The sequence below is a fragment of the Micromys minutus genome (genome assembly GCF_963924665.1).
Source record: "Micromys minutus genome assembly, chromosome: X".
NCBI lineage: Eukaryota > Metazoa > Chordata > Mammalia > Rodentia > Muridae > Micromys > Micromys minutus.
The window spans coordinates 80,920,625-80,932,789 of NC_137970.1; the positions used below are offsets into that span (position 1 = coordinate 80,920,625).

A 12,165-nucleotide genomic window follows, 5' to 3' on the forward strand; every position below is an offset into this window, starting at 1 on the left:
CATTATCACACTGCCATAACCTTGTCAATATAAACTGAAATCTATTTGGAAACCTTCACATTTTTGGTACTTTATCCCTGTATTTCATCACAGAAGTAGAAGCGCCAAATGTCAGGAAGAATGTGTAATATAACTTTATCAAAGCTACTTCCAAAGGAGATAAGAGCATGCCATTCTCATCAATGTTCACATTTCTGTTTTCCCTTGAATATACTTGACCTTTAGAGTTACTTTCCATAAAACTTTTTTTATATAATTTTGCTGCCATGTCGGCTAACAAAAATGCCACTTTTTAGATAATATCCTTTTGATGAATCAAAACCATTTCTTATATTCTTCAGTCTTAACTGTTTCTGTGCTGGTACAATGTTTTTTTTTAAGTGAACATTTATTATAACCCCACACCCAGGTGCAGATGGATAACACTAAGTGGAAACTGGAGAGAAATCACAGCAGAGGTTGAACTAGAGAGAGATGCAAAGAGGGAATGAGGGGTGACTATGATAAAGACACTGTGTACATATGAAGCCTTTGCAAAATAAATGTAAAATACAGAGCTATCTTTAAACTTCATCCAGCTTCTTTCAATAGTGTCTCACCATGCAAAACATAATATTGCAAATCAGTAATTAATGCACTCGTCGTATATTGTTCAGATTTGACCAGTTTTACTATGTCATTACGAAAGCCAGGAGTGTGTTGTAACTACATTTGCTTCTCTTGTATGCCCTTAACAACCACTGTTATTCTCTTATATGTGTATACCTTTATCTCTTCAATCATATTATCTAAATATAACTATATAGTATGGGACACTTTGAGGTTGGCCTTTTTTTTTTATTGAGCATACTTTCTTGGACATGTGTCAGTTTGTGTTTTGTATTGTTTTCTGATGTTTCACCTTTTTTCACTTAATTTTAAGTCCAGCATACAAATTAATGCATTTCGCTTTAAGAGTTTTTTTTTTTTGCTCTCACACTTTATATTTTAATATAAAATACTCATACAGCACACTACACCTCTCTGCTAGCTGAACACTGCTACTGATGAGCCCTAGACGACAGAAAAAAAAACTTCTCTCTCCTAGTTTGTACGAACAGAAAACGTAATTCCAAACACTATTGGGAAGTTGTTTTCCTTACTTTCTTGTGTTGCTCTTCTTCTCCTATTCCTCACCATCACCCCTCTGCTCCATCTCTGCTCTCATTTTTCTCACCCTAGTGTTTCCCCTGTCATTTTCATACCATATGTGTTCTACTACTTTCTGCCCAGCCTTAAAGCCTTTTTTCTGCCTCCTAGTTTCATGGAGTCACTAATTACAAAGACAAGCAAATTTCCAAAGGGGCAATAGAAAAATAGAATCAAAGGCAGCTAATGGCTCCTGGAGAAGGGGTGATCAACCTTAAAACCATTTATTCAAAAAAGAACAAAAAATGGCTCAAATAATAAAAGAACCTATCAATTTGGGAGTCAGGGAGACATAGGAAAGGTGCAAGGCTAGGTAGCTGGGAGTGACTGGAAGGGAGAAAACCTTTACAGTTTGAAAAATTAAAACGTGTAATCTATAAAATCTATCATTACTGCTTTATTACAGCACTTCTAATTTACCTCGCCATGCAGATAGATAACTTGACAAGGTTCAATAACAGCTTAAGTATACTAATAGGCATATCCGTACTTAAAGAGTGTTTCCTCATAAAATATGAAGCAATTAATAATGCCAACATTTTCAAAGTTGTTCCTTGTAATCTAATATTTGACAGAAAGGAAATGAAATTGAAAGTACAGATTTTCAGAAAATTGATGTTTTTCACTAATGATACATTGTCTCTAACCACTCTAGTCTGGATTGATTTTATTATTAGCTTTGGCTGTTCCAAATTAAAATGTAGCTTTAAAGAAAAATATAAACCACTATATCATTTTTAATGTAAGCAAAATATAGGAAAACATAAGCCACTTTATTTACTAGCCCCTTGAAAGTACATTACATTGCAATTTTAACAATTATAACACTGTATATTCAAACTTACCCTCCATCTGTAAAACGCAACAATGTTTTAAGCCAAACATTTAAAAATATCTTAGTTCCTTCTATGATTTAACCAGTGTGAGGTTATGCAAAAGGTTTAAGAAGTTGATAACCTAGAATTAGCAGGGGTCTTTGTTTTGGGAAAATGGAAAGAGAACAGGAAGCCAGGGTCTAGAGATTCTTTAAATGGAATCAGTTAAAATCCTCAAACATAAATCTGAAACTTCAAATGTTTGAGTATAATTTAATAGTATAAATCTGTCTTCTCAACACACATCAAAAGGTAAATTGACTGTCTTGAGCATACATCTTAAATGTGATTGAAAAAATTATCTCTGAAATTTATAAGAAAACTTCAATATGTGAAGCTTTAATGTCAATACATATTGAATAAATATGTTCTACCAAAAAATCTAAGACTTCAAACAAAAAGTTAATAAAGTTATTTCAGACAACTGGTATTTCTCAATATCTTAAATATGAAAGCAAAACCATTTTTTCCTGTGGCTACCTATTTATCACTCAATAAACTTTTACTGACAAAGTCTTAAAACGAACAATTGGTAATTGAGACTCAGTATACTTAGGCTGTATAATGAGATTGTATACTCAGCAGTATAAGAGAAGAAACAAAATTCAGCAGAATTAAGGCAAACTATAGTAAAGATCAAACCTTGGGAATGTAAAATGCAAACTTATCTACAAGAAGATATAGAAGAATATCTAGATGGTCATTAGTTTGACAACTACTTAGATATAACATCAAAAGAGAATATATAAAAAAAATGATATTTTAAGTTCATTCAAATGAAATCTTTCTGTTCTGCAGCTGCTACGGTACCTAACTCTGCAGCTATCCACAGTGAGCTGGAAGGAAGGCTCAGCAGAAGACTATAGGTCAGGAGACTCACCTATTACTCTAGCTCAGGGGGAATCTGGTATCATTTTCTGTCCTTACCTACATTCAAATGTACAATTTTTCCCACATATAACTTTCTAAAAAAATTCACAGGCTATGAAAAAAATCTTACAAAACATATATTAAAGTATTATTCAGCAAAAATATTAAAGGGAATTTTAAAATGCAACAACAACAATCAAAGCTCAGAACTGTTAAGTACTCAGTCCCAAAGGGTTGACTAGCAGCCCACCTACCCAATGTAAGAAAACACCATGGAAAACAGAGCTAAAAGATCAGAGCTGGAGGATGGGGAGAAGTCCTGTGAAACGCTCTTTTGGACATGATATGACAGTTACAATCATGAACCAATTACCACTGTGGTAGCCTGCATAAGACCTGTATAAGATGCAGCCAATAATATCAATCAACATTCCACCTGTTGGCACTAATTAGACTAAGTGGGTAACAAAAGCGTATTAAAGGGCAGAGAGAGATAGTACATAAAGATATATCTCTATCTATCTATCAATCTATCTATCTATCTATCTATCTATCTATCTATATATCTATCTATCGTTGTGTATACATATATGATGTTGGTGAATGATAAAATATATTCTACATATAAATAGATAAAAATGACACAAGGCACCAAACGATAGAAAATAAGTAAAGTATTAGCTTTAATTGTGCACTTAATTAAAAAATACATATGCCCTGAACTGGAGAACTAGTTAAATAGTTAGGAGCACTTCTTGCTATTGCAGAACATCAAAGTTCATTTCCTAGTACCCACGTACTGTTTCACAACTATCAGTAACTCGAGTTCAAGGGAATCTCATTCCCTCTTCTATTTGTGGGCACCATGCACATACACGATGCACATATATACCTTTAGGCAAACACTCATACACATAAAAATAAAATAAACCTCAAAATTTTATATAGCCATGAAATATTAAATCCCTGCTGTCACCTTAGCACCATGGACACCACCAAGCAAGTGGTTAACTTTGGGCCGGGGCCTGGCAAGCTGCCACACTTGCTATTGCTAGAGATACAGAAACAGCTACAAAGGACTTGGCATCTGTGTGCTTGAAATGAGTCACAGGATGTCAGATTTCGCCAAGATTATTTGCAACACAGAGAATCTTGTGAGGGAATTGCTCCTTTTTATAAGGAGGTAGGACTAGCCAATTCAGGGCCGTCCCCTTAAATCTGATTGGCCTGAGAGCTGGAAAGTGTGTTGTGTGGTGACCAGAGCTTGGTCAGCTAAGGCTGTGCAGAAGAAGCTAAGAAGTTTAGGACTGGGGACATTGTCCATCCTAAACTTGGAAGTTACACAAAAATTCCAGACCCAAGCACCTGGACCCTCAACCCAGATGCTTCCAATTGTACTTCTGTGCAAACGAGACTGTGCATGGAGTTTGACTTCATACCTGACGTCAATGGAGCAGTGCTGGTCTGTGACATATCCTCAAACTTCTTGATCAAGCCAGCAGACGTTTCCAAGTTTGGTGTGATTTTCGCTGGTGCTCAGAAGAATGTTGGCTGCTGGGTTGACGGTGGTGATTGTTCGTGTTGACCTGCTGGGGTTCTCCCTCAGAGAGTCCATCAGTCCTTGACTACAAATTGCAGGTTGGGAACAATTCTTTGTATAACACACCTCCGTGTTTCGGCATATGTGTCCTGGGCATGGTCCTGGAATGTATCAAGAACAATGGTGGGGCCACAGCCATGGAGAAGCTCAGCTCCATCAAATCCAAAATGATTAATGAGATTATTGATAATTCTCAAGGATTTTATGGATGTCCAGTGGAGCGCCAGCACAGAAGCAGGATGACTATTTCATTTCGTATTGGCAAAAGCAAAGGAGATGAAGCTTTGGAAAAGAGATTTCTTGCTAAGGCCATAGAACTCAACGTGGTCTCCTTGAAGGGGTACAGGTCAGTGGGAGGCATCCACGCCTCTCTGTATAATGCTATCACAACTGAAGATGTTGAGAAGTTGTCTGCCTTCATGAAGAACTTTTTGGAGATGCATCAGCTGTGAACATGAGCAGCCACGCTCTGCCTGTGAACAACATGCAACATTTAGAGTACCTTGGACTTAAAAACTTAACAGACATGGGCTTTTCCAAATACATGCTTATTACAGATTCCTTTTCCAAAGAATATCGACTAAACACTGGGGCTCTGCACAGCTGAGACGACCAGCTAATGGCCACCTTCATTCCTACTCTGCCTAGAAGCATTGTGAAAGCGTTCCTGTTGCCTTTCTGGTGAATTCAGCTTGTCATCTGTACTGCTCCTTTCTCTAGGTGGACTGAAGGACTTGCCGTGGACTTTTTCTTGCTGGTTCCAACTGGTTCTTTATTATTAAGAGCATATAACAAGAAGGTTGAGAGGTCCTATGTGCTGTATGGGCAGCTGTGAGTTTGCTGGGTTCTGCCTCTGCTGGTTAAAGTCAACAGTGACTTATGAACTGTTAGATCTGTACACTGCTATTCCCATAGAAAGATAGATGTGACAGGCTGTGTTCATATAGGGGGTATTTTTTAAAACCCCATATGGTTTATATCCATGCCTTTCTAATGAAACAGTTCTGCAGAGGCTTTTAGAGTTTGTTCAGCCCGTGACTTTAGGTATGACTGTCATCTATTGTGGACACTTGCACCCTCCACCTACTGTCTTTTAAAGCTGCCTCGTGAGAAGGATCTCAAAGTCTCCATAATTTACTTTTCTTGCCACAAGTAGAAGAAATAGTTAGTTCTTTGCTTTTCGGTTAGGCCTTTAAACAAAACTCAGTTACACCCCCACACCCCACCCCCAAACTATGATCACATGGCTGTTTTTGTAGTTTAGCTGAGACAACACTCTACATTACAGAACTTTGCCAAGGCCTTTTCTGGTTCTTCATGTGTTATTGTTTTTAGTTGACTATATGAAAAACATTAAAGTCCTAAGTCCTCAAAAAAAAGAAATATTATCACATTAAGTTTAAAAAATATTCATACCATTCTGTAAGATTTGATATGTCTATATCTATATCTATATCTATCCATCTATCTATCTATCTATCTATCTATATATCTATATCTATATATATAGATATATATCTCAAAGGAAGCTACCATTATAATATTAGTAATTGGTTGATCATTTTTAAATCCATATAGGATGCAATCATGCAATGTGATGATTTTGAAATATACCCCGTTGTTTTCTTTTTAATTTCTCAGATGCTGGGGAATTTAACCTAGGGCTTCATGGTTGTTCTGTTGCGGAACACTATAGACAGGCCTAGACTTTGGTTTCTTTTGCTCACTATAATATTTGTGAAATTCTGTTACTGTAGTGTAATTCATGTATTCCTTATTATTAATTTGGTTCTTCATTATGTAAAAGTACATTATACAGATAAATTATTATTTACTTATCAGGTTTGGGGATATGTATATGTGTTCATGTTATATACACATGTGTACACTGAGTCTGCATGTAGAGATCAGAGATTGGCATGAGGTATTTTCTATTACCCTTCATGTTCTCTTTGAGATGCAAACTCTAAACGAACGTAGTGGATTTTAACATTTTTGTTAATTATTTTATTTCCATTTCAAATATTATACCATTTCTCCCTCCCTCTCCCTTTTGCCTTTAAGAGAGTATTGCCCCACCCATCCACTCTTGCTTCGCCCCTCTAACATCCTTGTTCGCTGGGGCATTGAGCCTAGTTGGACCAAGGGCCACCTCCTTATTGATGCTAGATAAGGCCATCCTCTGTTACATATGTATCTGGAGCCATGGGTCCCTCCAGGTGCACTCTTTGGTTGGTGGTTTAATCCCTTGGAGCACTAAGGGGTCTGGTTAGTTAATACTCTTGTTCTTCCTATTTATTGATGCAGTTTTGCAGGCTTGTCAATGACCAGTGGAGCTATACCTATGCCTACTTCCTTAGCACTAGAACCAAAATGTCATTCTAGCACACCTGACTTTTCTGTGGGTTCTGAGGATTCAAACCCAAGTTCTAACACATGCATAGCAAACATTTTACTGCCTTATCCCCATCATCTCTTTGTCATTTTTTTATGTTGAATATTTTATGTTAGTTTTAGTTTAGGGGCATTTTAAGTATTATATCAGTAGAACATGATAAGATAAGGTGTTATAAGTAGTACTGTGTTATTTAGTATTACATACTCATTTACTAGGAATAATATATAGATATGCACTATATATATTTATTATATATTATATATAGTACGTGTGTGTGTGTGTGTGTGTGTGTGTGTGTGTGTGTGTATGTGTGTGTTCAAGAGTGAAGTCAGCCGAGTGGTGGTGGCACACATCTGTAGTTCTAGCACCCAGGAGGCAGAGGCAGGAAGATCTCTGTGAGTTTGAAACCAGCCTGATTAACAAAGTAAGTTCTAGTACAACCAGGGTTGTTACACAGAAAAACCTTGTCCCCCCAAAAAACAAAAAGACAAAAAGAAAAAACAAAACATAGCAAAAGAAGTGAACACTTGTAAGTTGTATAGTATGCTTATGTGTAGCTATAACAAGTGCTTTCAAGTTTTCCAAGTGATTATATATTTTTACCTCTCCCAAGTGTGTTCTAGAGAAGTTACTGGTCTTTCATATCATTCTCAACAATTACTGTAATTAGATCCAATCCACAGGGTGGTTTTCTCATTCTTGGATTAATGTGTACCTCACTGAGACTTCCAGTTGATAAGAACCAATTTTCTTTATACTAATGAAACTTAGTTTGTAAACTCTCTTCAACTGAACATGGGGACTCAGGCTGGCATGTGATCCCAGCTTACTGGGAAGGCTGAGGAAGGAATAGTACATTAAATTCATTGCCTACTTGGGCTATATTTTTTCAAGGACAGAATGAGCAGTTCAGTGAGGTTTTTGCCTCAAAAATCAAAACTAAAGTGGGGCTTGGAATGCAGTTCAATAGCAGATCACTAACACAAAAAAAAACCTCAGTTCAAACCCAGCGTCACAAAAAGCTATTTCTTCAATTTGTTTGTTTTTATGTTTTATTTTTATTACTAACCTGAAGGTTCTCCTTGTATAAATTTGATAGAGTTATTTTTCATTTATAATTATACATGACAGACATATTTCACAGTCTTATTGTTTGCTTTTTTATCAGTGACTTATTTTTAGGCAGCCTTCTTGAAAAATAATTCCCATCCCTCACAATTAACTCATTTGAAAGTAAAATTTGATATCTTTTTAAAGTTTCATATCATTACTATAAATTATGGAACACTTGCATCAACCCAGAGAAAAGAAAATCTTTCCCATTAGCACGTACTTCTATTATCTCCTAATGCCTACTGATCTCCCTGTCTCTATTCATTTTCTTGCTCTGATAATTTTATGTAAATGTAAATTTACACAATCATACAAAATTCAATCTTTTGAATCAGGTTTCTTTCACTTACAATAAACAAGACCCGTTCATGTTAGAGAGTGTGTTAGTATTTCATTACTTATTATGACTGACTAATATTCCTTTGGGTAAACATCACTTTTGAATCTTAATGAAAGCATGTTTCCTCTATTTAGTTACTAGCATAATAGTGTTATCAATATTCTTGTATGTGATGTTTTAGACATGTTTTATTTTATCTTGAGAAAATATGTAGGACTTTTAGGATCATATTTTGATTTCGTGCTTAAGTGTATAAAGACCTGCCATGCCAGATAATTTTACAAAGTAGTTCTGACATTTACATACTCACAATATATGAGAGTTCCAGTTTTTTTTTTTTTTTGTATTCCCATTAATTTTTTTATTTTCTTTTATTTCTTTTTCTCCTTTATTGGTTACAGTCACCATAGTGGGTGTATCTTTGTGGTTTCAATTCTACTTCCTCTTCGGGCTACCATTCTTTTTTTTAAGGTGGAGGACAATTTTATTGGAGTTTTAAGCAAAGCTTTGGCATGACAAGCTATAAATATCAGCATCTGCCCAGAGGAGGAAGGTGGAGAAGAAATAACAGAAGAAAAATCATACAATCTTGAGGCAGACCAGCATAGAGGCCATCCACATGGTGGACAGATAACCTGTCAGTGCTTAGTGAAGAGATAGAGGAAAGGTTAGTTACACATCTCTGAGTGTACTGACTTACAAAACTGTTTGGCTCTGACTCTGGCTATTAGGGGTAGAAATTCTTAGAAAGTCACAGGATCTTATTCAAAGGCAGATTAGTCCTAGCTCTGTAGGGTGGCTTAAAGTGGGTTTGCCTCCCTAGGGAATCGCACCTCCTTCCTGGGGGTAGTGCTGACTTCCAGGGGCTGGGGGTGGGGAGTTTGTTACCCAGATGATTGACCTCCATAACTGAATTCATTCTCTTATAATTGGACAATCTGAAACACTAGACCTCCATCCAGACAGAAGAAATAACTGTCCCTAATTGGCCTCCACGGAGCCCTGAAAAAAAAAAAAAAGGCAACATAAGCCCACCACACACACACTCCAAAGAGGAAACCAGCAATACTAAAATTATTTAGGATTTATTGCTTGTTTTGTTTTGTTTTGTTTTGAGGCAAGGTCTTTCTGCATAGCCCTGGCTGTCCTGGAATTCACAAAAGATCCACCAGCCTCTGCCTCCTGAGTGCTGGGATTAAAGGCATGTACCAGACTCAGTTCAAAATTTCAGGCCAAGGTTTTGGTTCCCAAACACTTCTGGAATTTCTGGCCATCACTCCTAACTGCCTCACCCATTTTGATTCCTGTCCTCAATAGTCCATGATCTGAAGATGTAACTATAATTGTCACCTAGGAAACTGAGGGATGAATATCAATTCTTACTGCTCTTTGGGTCATTAGGTGTGGCAGTTGGGGTACTCTTCCAGGAGGTCTAGAAATTGGAAATTGTGTAAAGAGCCATTTGTATAATAGCCAGGTGTAGGGAGGAAAAGAAGTTCATGACTAATGCCTGGATAAAGACAAAAAGGAGGAGAATGGCAAGAGAGATGTCAGGGAGAAAAGAAATTCAAGCTGGTTGAGTGGAAGAAAGATTTACTCCAGCTCTCTCTAGAACAGGTCTGAATTAATGCAAAGATTAGCATTACAAGCCCTAGGCAGGGAATCCCTAAGAGCCAGAACAAAGAACATTTTTAAATATCAGAATTAAAGTTCATTGTATTCTTTAGATAGATTCACATGAGGCCCCAACACCTCCTCCATTTGTTCTCCGCCCCCCCCTCTCTCTTCCTTTCCTTTCCTTTTTTGAGGCAGGGGTTTTCTGCTTAGATTTGTCTGTTCTAGAATTCATGATGTACATCAAGATAACCTCAAACTCACAAAGACCTGTCTGCCTTTGCCTCCTCCCCAGTGCTGGGATTAAAAGTGTACACCAATACTGCCTGGTAACATGGGTATAGGTTAATTGATCTCTTTTTGGGGGGTTTTCTTTGGTCTGCAAGTCAGGATTGAAGAGTGATGAGTCCAGGATTCAGTTTTAGGCACTTTGATAGCTGTTGATGGATTATTGTTTGATGTTTTGTACTAACTTCAGAAAATTGTTATGCATTTCACATATAGCTCATTTATCAGATATTTGGAACATGAATATTTACCCTCACTTGGTTGTTTTTCAATTTTATGGTATCCTTCCCAAACTTTGATGACCTTAATGATGACATTTTGAACATGGATTTTTAACGTCCAAAAGTCATTTTTTTTTTCCTTACAACTTTATTTTAAAAAGAGATATATGTACAGATTTTTAAAAGCATTTTGGCATAAAACTATATGAATATATTTTTGTTAGTACTTGATCCTTTTAGAGGTTTGATAGTATACTAGTTACCATAAGCATAAAGTACAAAACGTAACATGAAAACAAAACAAAGTTTTCTTAGTGTTTATAGATTAAACATAATGATTTTTGAATACCAAAAATTGCCACGAGGTTATATTCCTAGCTCTTGAATTATTAACGATTTAAAGTCTAGGTGTACCACATTCTGAGAGGGTACTATACACTTATATTTTTTCTAAGAAGGACTGAGGCTTTTACTATTTGGCCTTTGTTATTCTTGAGCTTCATATGGCCTGCGAGTTGTTTCTGGCATGTTCAGAACTTTCTGGGGCTAGTATCTAATTATCAGTGACTGCATTATGTCTGTTCTTTTGTGACTGGGTTACCTCAGTCAGGATGATATTCTCTAGATGAATCCATTTTCCTAGGAATTTCATAAAGTCATTGTTTCTGATAGCTGAGTAGTACTCCATTGTGTAAATATACCACAATTTTTGTATCCATTCATCTACTGAAGGACATCTGGGTTCTTTCCAGCTTCTGGCTATTATAAATAAGGCTGATATGAACATGGTGGAGCATGTGTCCTTATTGTATGTTGGAGCATCTCTGGGATAAATGCCCAGAAGTGGAATAACTGGCTCTTCAGGTAGTACTATGTCCAATTTTCTGAGGAACCGCCAGACTGATTTCCAGAGTGGTTGTATGCCAGAGAATCAAACAATCCTATTTAAAAAATGGGGTACAGAGCTAAACAAAAACTCTCAATTGAGGATTATTGAATGACTGAGAAGCATCTAAAGAAGTGCTCAACATCCTTAGCCATCAGGGAAATGCAAATCAAAACAACCCTGAGATTCCACCTCACACCAATTAGATTGGCCAAGATCAAAAACGCAGATGACAGAAGGATGAACACTCCTCCACTGTTGGTGGGGTTGTGAACTGGTACAACCACTCTGTTACGCTCTCTCTCTTACCCCCTCTCTCCCTCCCTCCGTCTCTCCCTCCTTTCTTGTGTGTGTCCTGCTTCTCCACAGCATTCTCTGTGGTTATCTCTTGTTTCTGGGATGTGGCTAGTGGCTACACCATCACCATGGGATACAAGGCTGAGGAAGTCAGCAGAGAATGGAAGAACAGAGGAGTAGTGGCACTCTGACATGTTGCTTTGGCTCCTTACACTATAGTTACTTGTTCTAAATATCCCAACCTTATTCTTTGCAAAAAATATTTTAGTCAATATAATTTCTAAACTTTTTGATATCTGCAAAAGCTCCTTCTTGAGTCTGTTTAGAAAGTATAAACATTTCATAATTTAGGTTTCCGGTCCACTAATAGAGCACTTTTCTCTAGTGTTAGGAATTGATTATAAAGATGCTCTAATATATAACAAGGACACATGCTCCACAATGTTCATAGCAGCAATATTTATAATAGCCAGAA

The 12,165-nt window shown here is 36.8% G+C and overlaps 1 pseudogene across 1 annotated transcript; it reads left to right on the forward strand.

The window, feature by feature from the left end:
- The first annotated feature begins 3,918 nt into the window (after positions 1-3,918).
- LOC308414715 (phosphoserine aminotransferase-like) lies at positions 3,919-4,985 on the forward strand (annotated as a pseudogene). Its single transcript has one exon. The product of its transcript is annotated as a phosphoserine aminotransferase-like (transcript).
- Positions 4,986-12,165: the final 7,180 nt, after the last annotated feature.